Source organism: Rattus norvegicus, chromosome 5 (assembly GCF_036323735.1).
Source record: "Rattus norvegicus strain BN/NHsdMcwi chromosome 5, GRCr8, whole genome shotgun sequence".
NCBI classification, from domain to species: Eukaryota; Metazoa; Chordata; class Mammalia; order Rodentia; family Muridae; genus Rattus; species Rattus norvegicus.
This window is the reverse complement of record NC_086023.1, coordinates 138,939,385-138,952,650: the sequence shown is the minus strand read 5'-3', so window position 1 is coordinate 138,952,650 and position 13,266 is coordinate 138,939,385. Positions and strand designations below refer to the sequence as shown.

Sequence of the window (13,266 nt, the reverse complement as noted above, 5' to 3'; positions counted from 1 at the left end):
TGTAATGTATCCTCTCTTCTCATTGAAGCTCCCCCAAGGCCCCCACAGAGACAAAGAGAGACAGAGAGAGGAGAGAGATAAGGAGGCAGTACAGAAGACAGCAGCAACCAGCCATATCACGTTTGCCCCTTAAGATCAGCACACGTTCATCTATTGAGACCACTGGGAGGATAGTGAAGCTGGCCAGGCCTTCTAGCTTCTTCTAGTCCTAGGTCCTGCTTCACAATAGAACCCTGGCAGGCAACAATGGAGCCAGATACCCATGCTGGGTGTGTGGCAAACCCTTCCCCCACCAGGTCGCTGGTGGGTGTGGAGGTGAAATGGGGAGTGAGGGGGTTTCTCTAGCTCCCTCTGTTTGCTGGCTCCCAGGAACTGTCTTACTAGAAAGGCATAGTGTAAATATTTTGCTAAGCAGCCAAGAGAGGAAACTTACCAGGCTGAGCTGCCCAGTGCTGGGCACTGGCCACGGGCACAATACTCAATGAGGCCATTATCTGTGAAGGGAGGTCTGTGTGTTCCACTGCGGGACAGTGCCAGAGCCCAGAGCCACCAGGCTTACCACTCTGGCTGCCACACAGAAGAGTCTCCTTGCACTCAGCAGACCCTGTGGTTATGCAGTGCCAGGCCAGGAGGTTAACTCTCTGGCGGACCAGAAGCCAGGCTTACTCCTGCTTGAGCATGGCTATCTGAAAATGTTAAAAATTGAGGAACGTGGTGCTCACATAACATGCTCATGCCCCAGACCAGCTGGGCTGCTTTAAAGGGTGTGGTACTGGGGAACTGGGGGGGGGTGAGGGGGAGCATCTCTCTATTAATAGTTCCTGGCCCTCCTGCCTGAGCAGCCCAGTGCTCTGAGCTGTCCCTGGTCTCATTGCCCTCTGCCTGGCTGCTCTTTTCTCCACCTCCTTGTCAGCTGGATTTGGTCGAAGTCACAGGGTCCACCCACTTCCTCAAAGCCTTCGCTGATCTCTCCAGACCCCACAGCCCGAGACTGAAAGAGTCTTGGAGCTATCTATCTAGAGACCCATTTAATAGTACTCAGATAAGTAAGCTGAGGTTTGGTGACATGGACTAGCTTGAGAAGCATCAGTGTATGTGAATGTTGGTGGGCTTTCCTGGTTTTAAACAAACAAGCCTCTCTTCTGTGCCTGGTGTCCCATCTCAGTGAATCATGCTGGCTGGATCCCACACTATGTCAGAGACCCACCCCAGCATGGCCTTTGCAGTCACTGTCCTGGTCTGTGTCATTGTCAGGTACTGACCTCCTGCTGTCACTCTACCCCATCCCCAATGCAGGTGTCCCCATGCCACAGCCAGGTGGGCTGTAGCACATTCGAGCTCCCTCTGCTGAGCTCAGACCTCCCAGGCTGCTCTGTGTGACCTGCTCTCCACCACCTCCCCTCCAGTCACACTGTGGCCTCCTGTTCCTGCCTGACAGGACCCCACCTCTGCCCAGTGCTCTGCCCAGCTGTCCACAGAGCTGGCACCCACACTTCCCTTGGTTCCATATTTAGACGCTACCCACCCAGGCTGCTTGCTACCTGCTCAGGCCACCGCCTGGCCCAGCTTATCATAACTTGCTAACCCCATGCCACCTTTTCATTCCATAGCTGATCCTGGCAGGCTCTATTTTGCTTAAGGAAAGAATACCTTCATATTTATTTTGTATACCTTTATATCTGAAAGAACTCACAAATATTATAAATGTGTGTAAGTGTTTGCCTTTTCTTGTGTGTCTGTGTACACATGCACATGTGAGCACGTGTATATGAGTATGTGTGAGCATGTATGTATACACATGTATGTGTGAGCATATGTATATGAGTATGTCTGTGTATGAGCATGTGTGTGCATACATACATGTGAGCATGTGTATATGACTGCGTCTGTGTGAGAGATAGAGAGATAGAGATAGATAGAGGGGGGGGAGTGTGTATATGTGTGTGTCAGGAATTGGTGTGTGCTGGGGAACTGAACTCAGGTCCTTGGCTCCATACCCTATGTTCTCTACTGGAATATGGAGAGATGGGCATTCTGCTTTGTCACTAGGACCTTGTGTCTAACAGCTGCATTTCAGGAAAGTCTGCCTATCTGACCATGGCAGTGTGTCACTGTGAGTATTGTTGGGAGGGAAGGAGTTTGGTTTTTAGTCTATGTGTACGATCAAGGGAAGACAGTGGTGTTCTGAGAGGCTAGGGCCGGGTGTGGTTCTCAGGTCCTTGGGTTCATTTTCCAGACCCAGGCCCAGCTGTTCCCAGACAGCAAGATTACAAAGGCCCCAGCGCGGCTGCTCAGACCAAGCTGCTGTAACGCCCCACCTGGCTGGCACACCCCTTCGTGGACTTAGCAGTGCAGGAATCTTCTCCCAACTATGTGTAACTAGCTCTCCAGCGATGGCCCAGCAGGTGAAACCCTTTGGATAAGCTTTGCTCCGTCTCACTGATGGCTGGGGAGGGGAAAGGACGGTGTTGAGGCTGGCCCAGTAGAGGACGGGGATTCAGACCACCAGGAAGGATAATTCCAGCACACTGTCCAACAGCACCGGAACAAGTAAGATGGCAAAACTTGTCCTGACAGGAGACATGGGCGGTTCCTGTTCCCAGGGAGAGCACACTGCACCCATGCTGGCTGGGAGCACACTGTCACGAGCAAACAGAAACTCCTCCCTGCCCCACATGATTGACATTTTTATTTACTTATGTGGCACGGTTTCCTTCAGTGTGGCTGGCTTCCTTTTAAAGTGGTGTCCAATGTAAGTTCCCAGGATGACCTGTGGTGCCACCCACCTTCCCTGTGCACCCCACCCTGTCCTGTGCTCACCTCTCTGAGCCCTGGTCTGACTCTTCTTACCTGACTATTGCTTCACAGGAAGCTTGTTCCTCTGCCAGGCTTCATTCCTCAACTTCCCACTTCTACCCTGCTTGACCCCCAGGCTCATTTCTTGCCTGTTTTCCTTAGTGATTCCTGCAGCTGCACACATCACCTGCCCTCCGGTCAACCTGCTTATCCACCTGCCTGCCCATCTGCCAGGTACCCTGAACCCTCTATGCATTTCCAGCTGCTGCACCCTCCAGCCTCTAATTCATTATGCTTGCACAAAACCCACCTTTCACCTCCCTGTCTATTCCTTCTCCATCAGTGGCTCTTCCAGGGTCACCTCCACTTGAGCCCACAAGAGGGAGCCTATTCCAGAATTAGCATGTCCCATGTCTGCAGTTATTAACAGTGTAGCCCTGGGTGAGTCACCTGTTCTACCTGAGCTTGGCTACCCTTCTCTGATCTCTGTGAGGATTCTTCATTCCCCCCTCCCCTAACATCAGTCTGGCAGACAAGGCCCACCGCTCACCTCCTATGGATGACACTGATCTGAAAAATGCTATCAGTCAACATCTACAGGAAACAAATACCCTCCCACTGCAGCCTCCTAGCCCCTAAGACAGGGGCCTGAGACCTGCCTGTTGAAGAAGTACCTAGGCAATTCTGGAGTGTGTGTGTATGGGGTGGGGTGCGGCGGGGAGATGGCCACCTGTGGACAATGCTTGGAGAAGTTGTGACTTACGAGACAAAACTGGAACTCCTTAGTACTCTCCTGCACTGGTAAGTGTACTCTACTCCCCAGCCAGGCCAGCCTGTCCATCACCACCTGAGCCCAGCATGGCGTCTGCTTGTCTCTAAGGATGCCAAAGGAAACATGGCTGCTTTTTATGAAGACACACTAAGTGTTGCTACTATGTACCTGGAATGAGGCAAGCCCTTTACATTATGTTTCTTGACTTGATCCCCACAGGAGCTGCTTGGCATCTGCACTGCTGTCTCTGTGTTTGACACAGCACAGAGAAGTTAAGTAGCCTGCCCAGTGGCACACAGCTAGGATGCAAACCCAGTGGTCTAGCTTGGCCTGGGACCCCCATGCCACGTTCTAGGCCTTCAGATTGAAGCACATTTGCTTGTTGACAGAGTCTCTAACACCTTCTGGAGAGCCTACAGAGCACAGCTGCCCGGAAGGAGACCTACCCTGTGTCCAGTCAGGCCAGGGGTGGGAAACGGGAGTGGAGTTATTTTGGAGAAGCGACAGGAAAAACCACGAAGCTTCCTACCTGTCCTGTTTTGCCCCCGTCTGTCCTGGGAAACAAGGCTGTCCCTCTCTGAGATAAAAAGGTGTCTCTCCCCACACAGTGGCTTAGAGAGCAAAGGCTAAGCTTAGCACACGTTGGTTATTTTTAAAAGACCATATAAACAAACCAGGCTATGTAAATAAGAAAAACATGAGGTCATCTCTTCAAAACCTAAAAACGTCTTTTCTACAGGGAGGGAGTATACTCGTTAGTCCACAGTGTCCCAAGCCACCAGGCCTGACCCTCCCTCCCTCACAACCATGGAGGCAACAGTAGCTGGTCTGGAAGTCGGGACTCCTGGTTTTTATTCCAGGCTGGTGGGCTTTTGCCTAAATGCTTACACCCACTGCCCAACCCACTGTACCACCTCCTCCTCTTCTGGACCCTGCCACCTGTTCCTTTGTCATTTACAAACCACCCACATCCACAGACCTTTTTATTCAATGACCAGAGCTTGCTCACCACCCCCTAGAAACCTTTGCAGCACTCACTGGGTATTCAGAGGCAGCAGAACCACCCCACCCAGAGGCTCTTAAACCTGCATGTGTAATCAGAGCAGACATGAAGGCAGGGTTCCCCAGAACCTGTGGCAAAGGTTCCTAATGCCCTGACACCATGGACTAATGGGGAGGGGGCAGGGGATAGAAATGCAGACAGAAGGAACAGCCTGGGAACTCTGAGGGAAGTTCCCCGAAACACAAATAACCTGCTATAGAGCCACTGGGACCCTGGCAGCCATATCAGAAGACACTGTTAATGTCCCCATTCTTCTCTCTGTGCATTGTCATCTGTCCCCACATGCATCTGCACCTTGCCCTCTGTGCAGACAGCTGTAAGTCATAAAGGCACCTGGGAGCTTAACTTTAGAGACATTAGAAGCCTTGATAGGAGTCACAGGGCCTCTGGTGTTGCTGGAGGACTGTTTGTGGCAGAGACTTGACTCTCTGCCCACTGCTCCCAGGATATCCCCACTCCCCTCCTCTACCTCTCCTTCCTTTCTCTTGGGCTTCCCAACAGGACACTCGGCATCCCTGACTCCTCCATTACCCTTAAGCAATGGAACAAGAGCAGCCAATTCTTGCTGAGGACAGTCTTCAGATTGTGTTCCACTAAAGCCCTTCAGAGGCGGCTCTCCAATCACTACAGCATGAATCTGTGCTAAAAATACATTTTGGCTCCTATCAGCACTGTAACTGAAAGTGGACCAGTTCTAACACGTTCCCCAATGCATTACAGCACTGGGAAAGAGTCACCAGCTTAGGTCTGGGATAGACTTTGGAATGGGGTCAGGGAAGATGGAACTATGAGTTTGAGCTCTTTTCCGGGTGACTTTGTTTAGCTGGTTAGATTCAGGACTGAATCTATAGGTTTGAAAACCTACTCCAGCAGTGACAAGGGACAGGACCACAAGGTTAAGCTCCCAAGTATAGGGAGTGTGGGCTTCCCATCCAAATGGCATTTGGAACAAGAAGGAATCCAAGCAGCTGTTAGATACTGTTGATGATGCAAGCTGGTGCTCCCCTGTAGTCCTCCTGGAATGCCCCACAGCACAGCTAAATATGGGTACACTATCCACAGTGTACCCTTAGATCTTGCTATCAAAAACGATTTAGGATGCTCTTTGTAATTCTGTCTCTCTGTCTCTCTCTCTGTGTGTACATGTATGTGTATGTGTTAAGATGCAGAGGCCCTAAGTGGGTGTCATCTGTCTTCCCTGATACTTCCCACTTATTTATTGAGGCAGGGTCCCCCCCAGAATCTGAAACTTGCTGAGTCTGCTGAGTGTAGCTAGCCATCTTGCCAAGGGGATTCCATGCCCTGGCTTGCTTCACAGGTAGCCACATATCTGCCCAGCGTTTTACATGAACGCCGGGACTCTGAACTCTGGTCCTTGTGCCTTTGGGACAAGTGATTTATCCATCTCCCAAGCTCTCAGTTCCTTAATTCCTAATCCTTACCAACCAACCAAGACAAGAGAAGGCAGCATGGGGGCTGCAGCTGATAAGTGAGATCGTGGATGCCTAGGCCAGAGGTCAGTGCAGTATCTGAAAGGCCAGAGAGTACTACTCAGACTTTGGGGGTAGATGGACTGAGGCAGCCAAAGGTGCATGGAATGAACAGCATGTGTTTCAATAAAGCTTAATTTATACAGTGAGGTGGTGGCCACAGGTCTTAGCTTGTGGATCCCTGGTCTAAAATGTCCAAGTGTTTGTAAATAGAAGCATAGTTACTCTATCTGTAAATTTTCATGATAAATCCATTTTAAAGATTGAAAATTTTAAAGATGAAAGAATAAACTTGCTCTAACCTGATTTACACATCACCACTTCATACAAGATTTGACATTTTAAATGGGTTCTAAGACAATGAAAATTTGAAAACCACTGGCAGCGATGTTTGCTGGGAAAACATTTCCCAATTCATTTCCATGTTAGCTTTGGCCTCCAGCCACTCATTCAGAAATCACCTTATTCTGGAGAAGGTCCCAGGTTAGGTCTCTCCTGTTATCTGGCCCTTAATGACTCCAGGTGTCCCCAGGCCACTGGATCCCTGGCGTGGTGGAGGCTGCACACACTGCACACCTGCCGTCCCAGCCCTTCATCCTTCATCTGCATAGATGCCACATAGCCCAGCCCACTTCCTGGTGGCCCAGCTGTGCCCATGATCTCCTGGATCCCCCAGCAGCTCTGAATCAAAACTCCATTAATCACCATGCTTTCTTCCCCTGAGAGCATGCAGGAAGGGGAGAGGCCAGATTTCTGGCTAGAGCCAGGGCCCATTTCCGGCTGAGCAGGGCTCCCTCTGCAGATTGCCCCACAGCTGTCAGAGCCCATGTAGACTACAAGGAATTTGGGCACAAAGTAGGGAAGGATAAATGCCAGGGTTGGGAGAGTCCCAGGTGGTTCCCTCAAACTCCCTGTATTCCTCAGAGCTTTAGTTCTAGGTTACTCAAGAACCTGTGACCAGACCGGACTGAACTGGACGGGACTGCTGAGGCTGCTAGTGGACAAGGACCTCCACACTCAACACACAGTTAATTGTCACATGCACAGTTGAAAACAAATACAAAATCAATAGAGCAGATGGTGCTGCAGAAGACTAAGGAGCAGGACTCTTGGTGATGGGGTTGTTCAGTCATAACGAAACGCTCACTGCTAGAGGAGTAACCGACCCTACAGCCTTTTTCTTCGGAAGCATTTCAATAGAAAAGAGAGTTGACTCATTGTAGACAGAGTTTCTACCCCTGCGAGCTATGTGACTATTTTTAAATTACTGAACCTCTCAGTGCTCAGTGTCCGTCCATAAGTATTTAAAAAGGGACAACAAGGCCAGCCTTACTAGGATTTTTTTTCTTTTTCCTTTCAGGACTTAAACTCATCTATGAAGTACCTGGCCTTGTGTACAGAGAGGACCAGTCCCTTCACTTTAGGGTCTTGTGCTGCACCAGGTGGTACAGGACAGCAGATCTGTCATGGGGTAAGTGGTGGCTGAGTTGCCTGCACAGTGGTGGGGGGTAATAGGAAGAACTTCCAAGTGGGTGGTCTGTATTTTAATAATGCCTCATCTGTATGTTTGTGGTGCCCCTGTGAGGCAGGTACCACCTTCTCTTTCATTGCAAGAGAAAAAACAGAGACAAGGGAGAGGGAGCTTCAACAACATGCTTCCAAAACCATAAAAAGTGTAATAAAACCAGTAACTGTGAGAGCTGGGATTTGAACTTAGGGATAGCCCCAGGTTCAATACCACTGCACAGGTTCTCCATCAAAACAAGGCTCAGGTAGTTAATTCTTCTTGGGCCTTGGGGATTCTTCTGCCTTCACAGGACAATTCTGGTCAGGACAGGCATGCTGGGCTAGGTATGCTAAGGAGCTGCTGACTGAAACCAAAGCCCATCCACCCACATCCATGAGCTACAGCAATGCTGTCCATGAATTGACTTACATCCCCGGCCCCAGCTCTGCACAATGAGAAAATGCCCACTCTGACCAGAGGGGATGAGCAGGCCAGGTGGGAAATCTTAGGTTTTCACAGCTTTGACATCATAACTGAGCCCGTTGGTGTAATCAGAAGACTGTGGAGAATTCCTAGAGCCCCAGAAGGCAGCTCCCAGGACCCACCCCAGAATTCAAACATAGTGGATCTGAGGGTATATATTCGTAACCTCATTACTGGGGATGGCTGAGGCAGAAGGATTGTGAGTTCAAGGCTAGCCTTGGCTAATAGAGTGTGATGCTGTCTCACAGGGAAGGATTCCAAATGCAGATCCTCATGTCCCTAGTGCTTAAGCCAGATGACGCAGGTATTCTGGGGAGTTCATGTTTCTTTCCTTCCTTTTTGAAACCAGGTGTCTTGTCCTTCAACCCTATCAGTTCCTTGGATGATGATGATGACACATTTTGTAGCAAACAAAACACCCTAGGATTTAACTCTTACTCAAAGAGCTTCCAATGCCACACCCCCACCCACGTCACAGCCTTGGAGACTCCTGAACTCCAAGATGAAGATACATATACAATCACATATAAGGGCCCAGGGACCTCACTCACCCATGAACTCAGTCCCTGGAATTTGGAACTCTCCAGGTAATCATGAGAGGCCAGACCTGACATCCTTCCATGCCTCCTGGTGGGGGCTTTATGACAGGGCAGACTGTAGAAGTGAAGTAGGGCGGTAGGATGGGGTTGGGGGAGCCTGGGAAATAGGTTGATATACCAGAGGCCTGGGTCCTTGAGAGACATTGTTGTGTCCTTCAGCAGGGTGAGGTGGAGACTGAGCGACCAGTGTGAGGGGCAAGGTGTCACTTTAGGGGGATGACATGGGAAGCCTGGAAGTCCTAACCAAGGTGCCAAGGAATTCCAGACCAGCTCTGTCAGAGGTCAAGGAAGGCAAGGACAGGTAGCAATGACCACTCTCCAATCTTTTAAGAGGAGAACACGGGTTGGGGATTTAGCTCAGTGGTAGAGCGCTTGCCTAGGAAGCGCAAGGCCCTGGGTTCGGTCCCCAGCTCCGAAAAAAAGAAAAAAAAGAAAAAAAAAAAAGAGGAGAACACAGGCAGCTAAAATGGCAATCGGCAAGCTAGACTGACGCTTCTTACCTGCGCTGCAGGCACCACTTCCGGTGACCAAAACTGAACCGCTGCTCTCTCTGGAAGCCAGCGTTCATGTCCACTCCTGCTGCGATGCCTCTGCTTACGCACTGCTCCTTCCTGAGGGAGGGACAGTGTGCCTGGTCAGTGGCTCTCGAGAGTCTCCCATGAGCTACTTCAAGGCAGCTTGGTTTGTGCCTCTGCTCCTACATGAGTGGGGAAGATGGAAACCATGGTCAGAGAGTTTTCTAGATTGATTTTAGGTACAGAACAATCCCTGCTTTATCCCAGGAGGCCCAAGCCTTGAACTCTCCCCAAGCTGCATGTTTGTCCCATGTCCCCTCAGGGAGATAGTGGGATGCAATGGCTCTGGGATGACACATTGCACATTGGTTTGCCCCATGCTGAACTTTCTTGAGCCTCATCCTTTCAGGCAGGTGGATGGTTCTGGGTGAACCTTAAGATTTCTAGATGACTAGAGCCTGGGGTCTGTGTCTGAGCACCCTTGACCTTGAACGGGCTTGAGGGAGTCTACTTTAAAGGTGGAGTTTTCTGTTGGGTCCTAGATAAGGAAGTTAGAGAGACTGGCATCAGTCAGACTCTATGAACCTTGCTGGCCTGAATATAGAAGGGCCATGTGGGAGGGAAGGACCCAGAGGCAGCTGCTGGCAACTTAGAAGGAAACCAGCAAGAATACAGGACCTCAGACCCCCAACCACAGGGAATCAGGTTACATTAACCCAAGAATGAGACTGGAAAGGTGTAACACTCCTCAGAACAGGGTTGAGTCCTCAGTTTACCCACACCCAGTGCCAACCCAGGCAAGCTGCAGGTGTGGTGATTGGGTGCATCTGAGGTGAGGTGACATGGTTATAGTCTAGGGACCTGTAGAAGCAAGCTGACACATGGGTATGTCACGCAATCACTAAACTGAGGGGTCTGCTAACCCAAGAGAAAACCAACATGCTTGGAACAGTGTGGGGGTACGGGAGTCCATTGTGGCTCCCAAGTGACTAAATAAAGCACTATTCTAGACAAGGGGAGCCTGGGGCAGGACGGGAGCTCCACAGTGGTTGCTGAGCAGATGGACGGCTGAGCAAGTGCTGTGGTTCAGGCACCAGAGTAACAGGATGTCGTCAGGCTTGGACCAGCACGCTCAGAGGAAAGCACTTCTTAAGGCAGAAAACCTGAGTCGTTTAGCTGTGTGCAGCACAGCACGTCCTAGGCATGCCATGCTCTTTGGACCGCTGGTGTGTCTGCTTCTGATGGTGTGGTGTGATAGCTGAGAGTGTGGTCTCCAAGGCTCTGATACCCTAGGTTCTGGTCCATGTCTTTCTCTTTGTGACCTCCGTGGTGTGTGAAGTTGATGTGTGTGAAAAGGAGGTTGAGAACGGTGAGGGCTTCTCGAGCTTCGGTGAGTCACCGTGCATACAGTGCCGAGAACAATGCCTGGCACGTGGCACAACCCACATAATTGCCACGGACTCTGTCCCAGAGCCGAGCGTGGTAATGTGGAGTAGCCTTCACATAGGCCTGTGGCGTTGCCCTCTTGCTTGTCCTCAGCACCATGCTTTGTGAGAACTTAAGTCCTTGGCAACCACTCCACACAGCTGACTGCTCTAGAACACAGAGGTCACCTGAGGTCCTCAGTGTCCCCTCCCACCACACCTGCTGCTGTTCAACTCGACAGAGTGGCATTCACTACCATACAATAGAGAGGATTGGCTCTGTGGCTCTCAGCGGTGATTTGTTTGAGTCTGCCAATGGAGGCTCCCAGACACTGCACAACTTTGCCATGTCTTTCAACTCCAAGTCTTACCTCCCAGTCCACTGCGAGTATTAAAAAAAATGGGGGGGGGTAGCTGATATCTTCCACTGAGACCTCAGAGCACCCACAGACCAGGTCTCACCTCCAAGCCCTCCTCAGACTGCTTTAGAACTCATGTCCCTCCCTGACAGCATTTCTACCTGGTCGGAGGCTCCTCCCACTCTCAGCAAATTCCCACCACACTGGATATGAGGTCCACCGCCCACGAGACCCAACACCCACTTGCTACAGTTCTCTTGAGATAAGCAAGCGTCCTCTGTGCAGATACCAGGAGCTGAGAGTCCTTCCAGATGGTGTGACGTTCAGACAGGTTTCCTCTGAGTCATATGCAACCCGTAGCAGACCTCTCCCCCACAGCAATGTGTGACAATTCTTTTTAGAACCCAACATGGTTGTTCATTCACTTAATGGGTCCAGCTGGCTAGCAGTTGCCAAAGACAGAAACTGGACAAGATTTGGCCCTTGTTTTCAGAGGAACCACAGTGGAGTCCATTCTGATGGTGTCTGGATGTGGGGGTGTTTCAAACACAGCGCTCGGACCTCCTGAATGGGGACCATCAGGAAACTGCACACTGAGGAGTAATGACTGAGGTAGCAGTGAGCAGGAAAAGAGGTTTGACAGAGGAGGGGGCAGGATTTGAGCTGGCAGTGGACTGAGGTTATGAGATGGTTCATGAGTTAACTTGCTTGGGATGAGGGGTGTGACTTGTGGAGGACCTAGGATGAGCCAAAGCGTGGAGGCCATTATCATCCTGTCACCAGCCGCTCACAGTCTTCCTCAGTAGCTAGGCAGCTACATCTGTATTCTAGTCACCCGAGAATGTCATCCCCAAGCCCCAGGTTTCTAGATGACAAAGAGGACTCAAGGGTCTGCCTCTTCTCCCCCAAATGCCACTAAATAAAAAAAAGAGACTATACAAATTGGAAGTGATCCTAAGTCACACCAGCTGGCCAGAAAATCTGAGGATTCAGAGGAGTGGGAACCATAGAAAGCCTAATCCCACCTCACCAACTGCTCCAGATGGTCACAGGAAAGGCCCACCCCAAAGCGGAGGAAATCAGCTCTGACTAGGAATGCATCCTCAGAGTCTCCAAAGGGACCAGTGTGGATGGGAGGGAAGCACTGTATGACAGAGCCACACACCCCCACCTTCACCCTTTACACCTCAGTTAGTAGCTCCCGCTGGGGCAGGTGGCATAACAGACTTCACAGAAACTTCTGAAAAGATCCATCCTCTTCTCAGCACCTTACACAATAAGTTCCTGTGATTCCCTCCTCTGGCCTCAGCACTCCATGCCTGCTGTTTCTGCCAGTCACAGGTGGTTGTGTGACTTACACAATCTTGAGCCAATCCTCAGCAGAGCCACCCTGCCTCACCCTCACACACTGCAGATGCACCAGGGCTCTGTGGAGCTGCTGTGCTCCCTTCCCAGATCAGGGAGCACCTCAGCTTCCACGAATACCATCTTGAGGAGATTGGAAAAGCTGGCATTTGAAAGTCTCTGTGCACAAGTTGAGAGCCTATGCTGATATTTGTCCTGGTTTGCTTTCTGTTACTGTGATAAAACACTCTGAACAAAAGCAACTTGGGGAGGAAAGTATTTATTTCACCTTGGTCATGGTTTATCATTGAAGGAAGCTAGGGCAGGACCTCAAGGCAGGAAGCTGAAGGCAAAAATATGGAGCAGAAAACCCTAGCTTCCTGTGTGCCTAGCACTTCTCACTACCTAGGGATGGTGCCACTCACAGTGTGCTGGGCCCTCCCGCATCAAATCAAGACAGTCTCTCACAGACATGAACGGGCTCATCTGACCTGGGAAATTCCTCAACTGGGGTTCCCTCTTCCTTGGTGAGGTTGTGTCTGGTTGAAAATAAGAACTGAGCAACACACACGGGATTTCATATCTCCTACCCTGACTGCCAGTGGGTTACAGGGTAAAGACGGAGAGGCTGGAGGGAAAACAGATACTAAAACCCCTGAGATCCACTGCTCAGTCAAGGTTCAAATAGAGAGAAATACTAAAATCAGAGGTTACCTCCTATCTTTTCTTTAAAAGTTACCCAAGGAATTACTCCAGCAAAACAAAACAAAACAAAACAAAACAAAACAAAACAGGTATCAGAATAAGTCATTCAAAAGAGGACAAGGTGGGAGACTAGAAAACAGGAGATTTACAAGCAGCGTGTGTGTGGTGGCTTCTAGATGAATGTCTGCCAGGCTGGGGACGCACTGCTG

At 50.3% G+C, this 13,266-nt stretch overlaps 1 protein-coding gene across 4 annotated transcripts in view; it reads right to left on the bottom strand.

Moving 5' to 3' along the window:
- Hivep3 (HIVEP zinc finger 3) overlaps positions 1 to 13,266 on the bottom strand; it is a 402,467-nt gene that overhangs the window by 60,408 nt on the left and 328,793 nt on the right. For 3 of the 4 annotated variants that reach the window (XM_017593396.3, XM_017593397.3, XM_006238779.5), the window contains one exon: positions 9,211 to 9,407. The gene's annotated coding sequence lies outside the window, so the exon portion shown is untranslated. Of the gene's footprint in view, positions 1 to 9,210; positions 9,408 to 13,266 lie in introns of those variants that run through there. The other variant, NM_001107972.1, reaches the window with a different exon arrangement.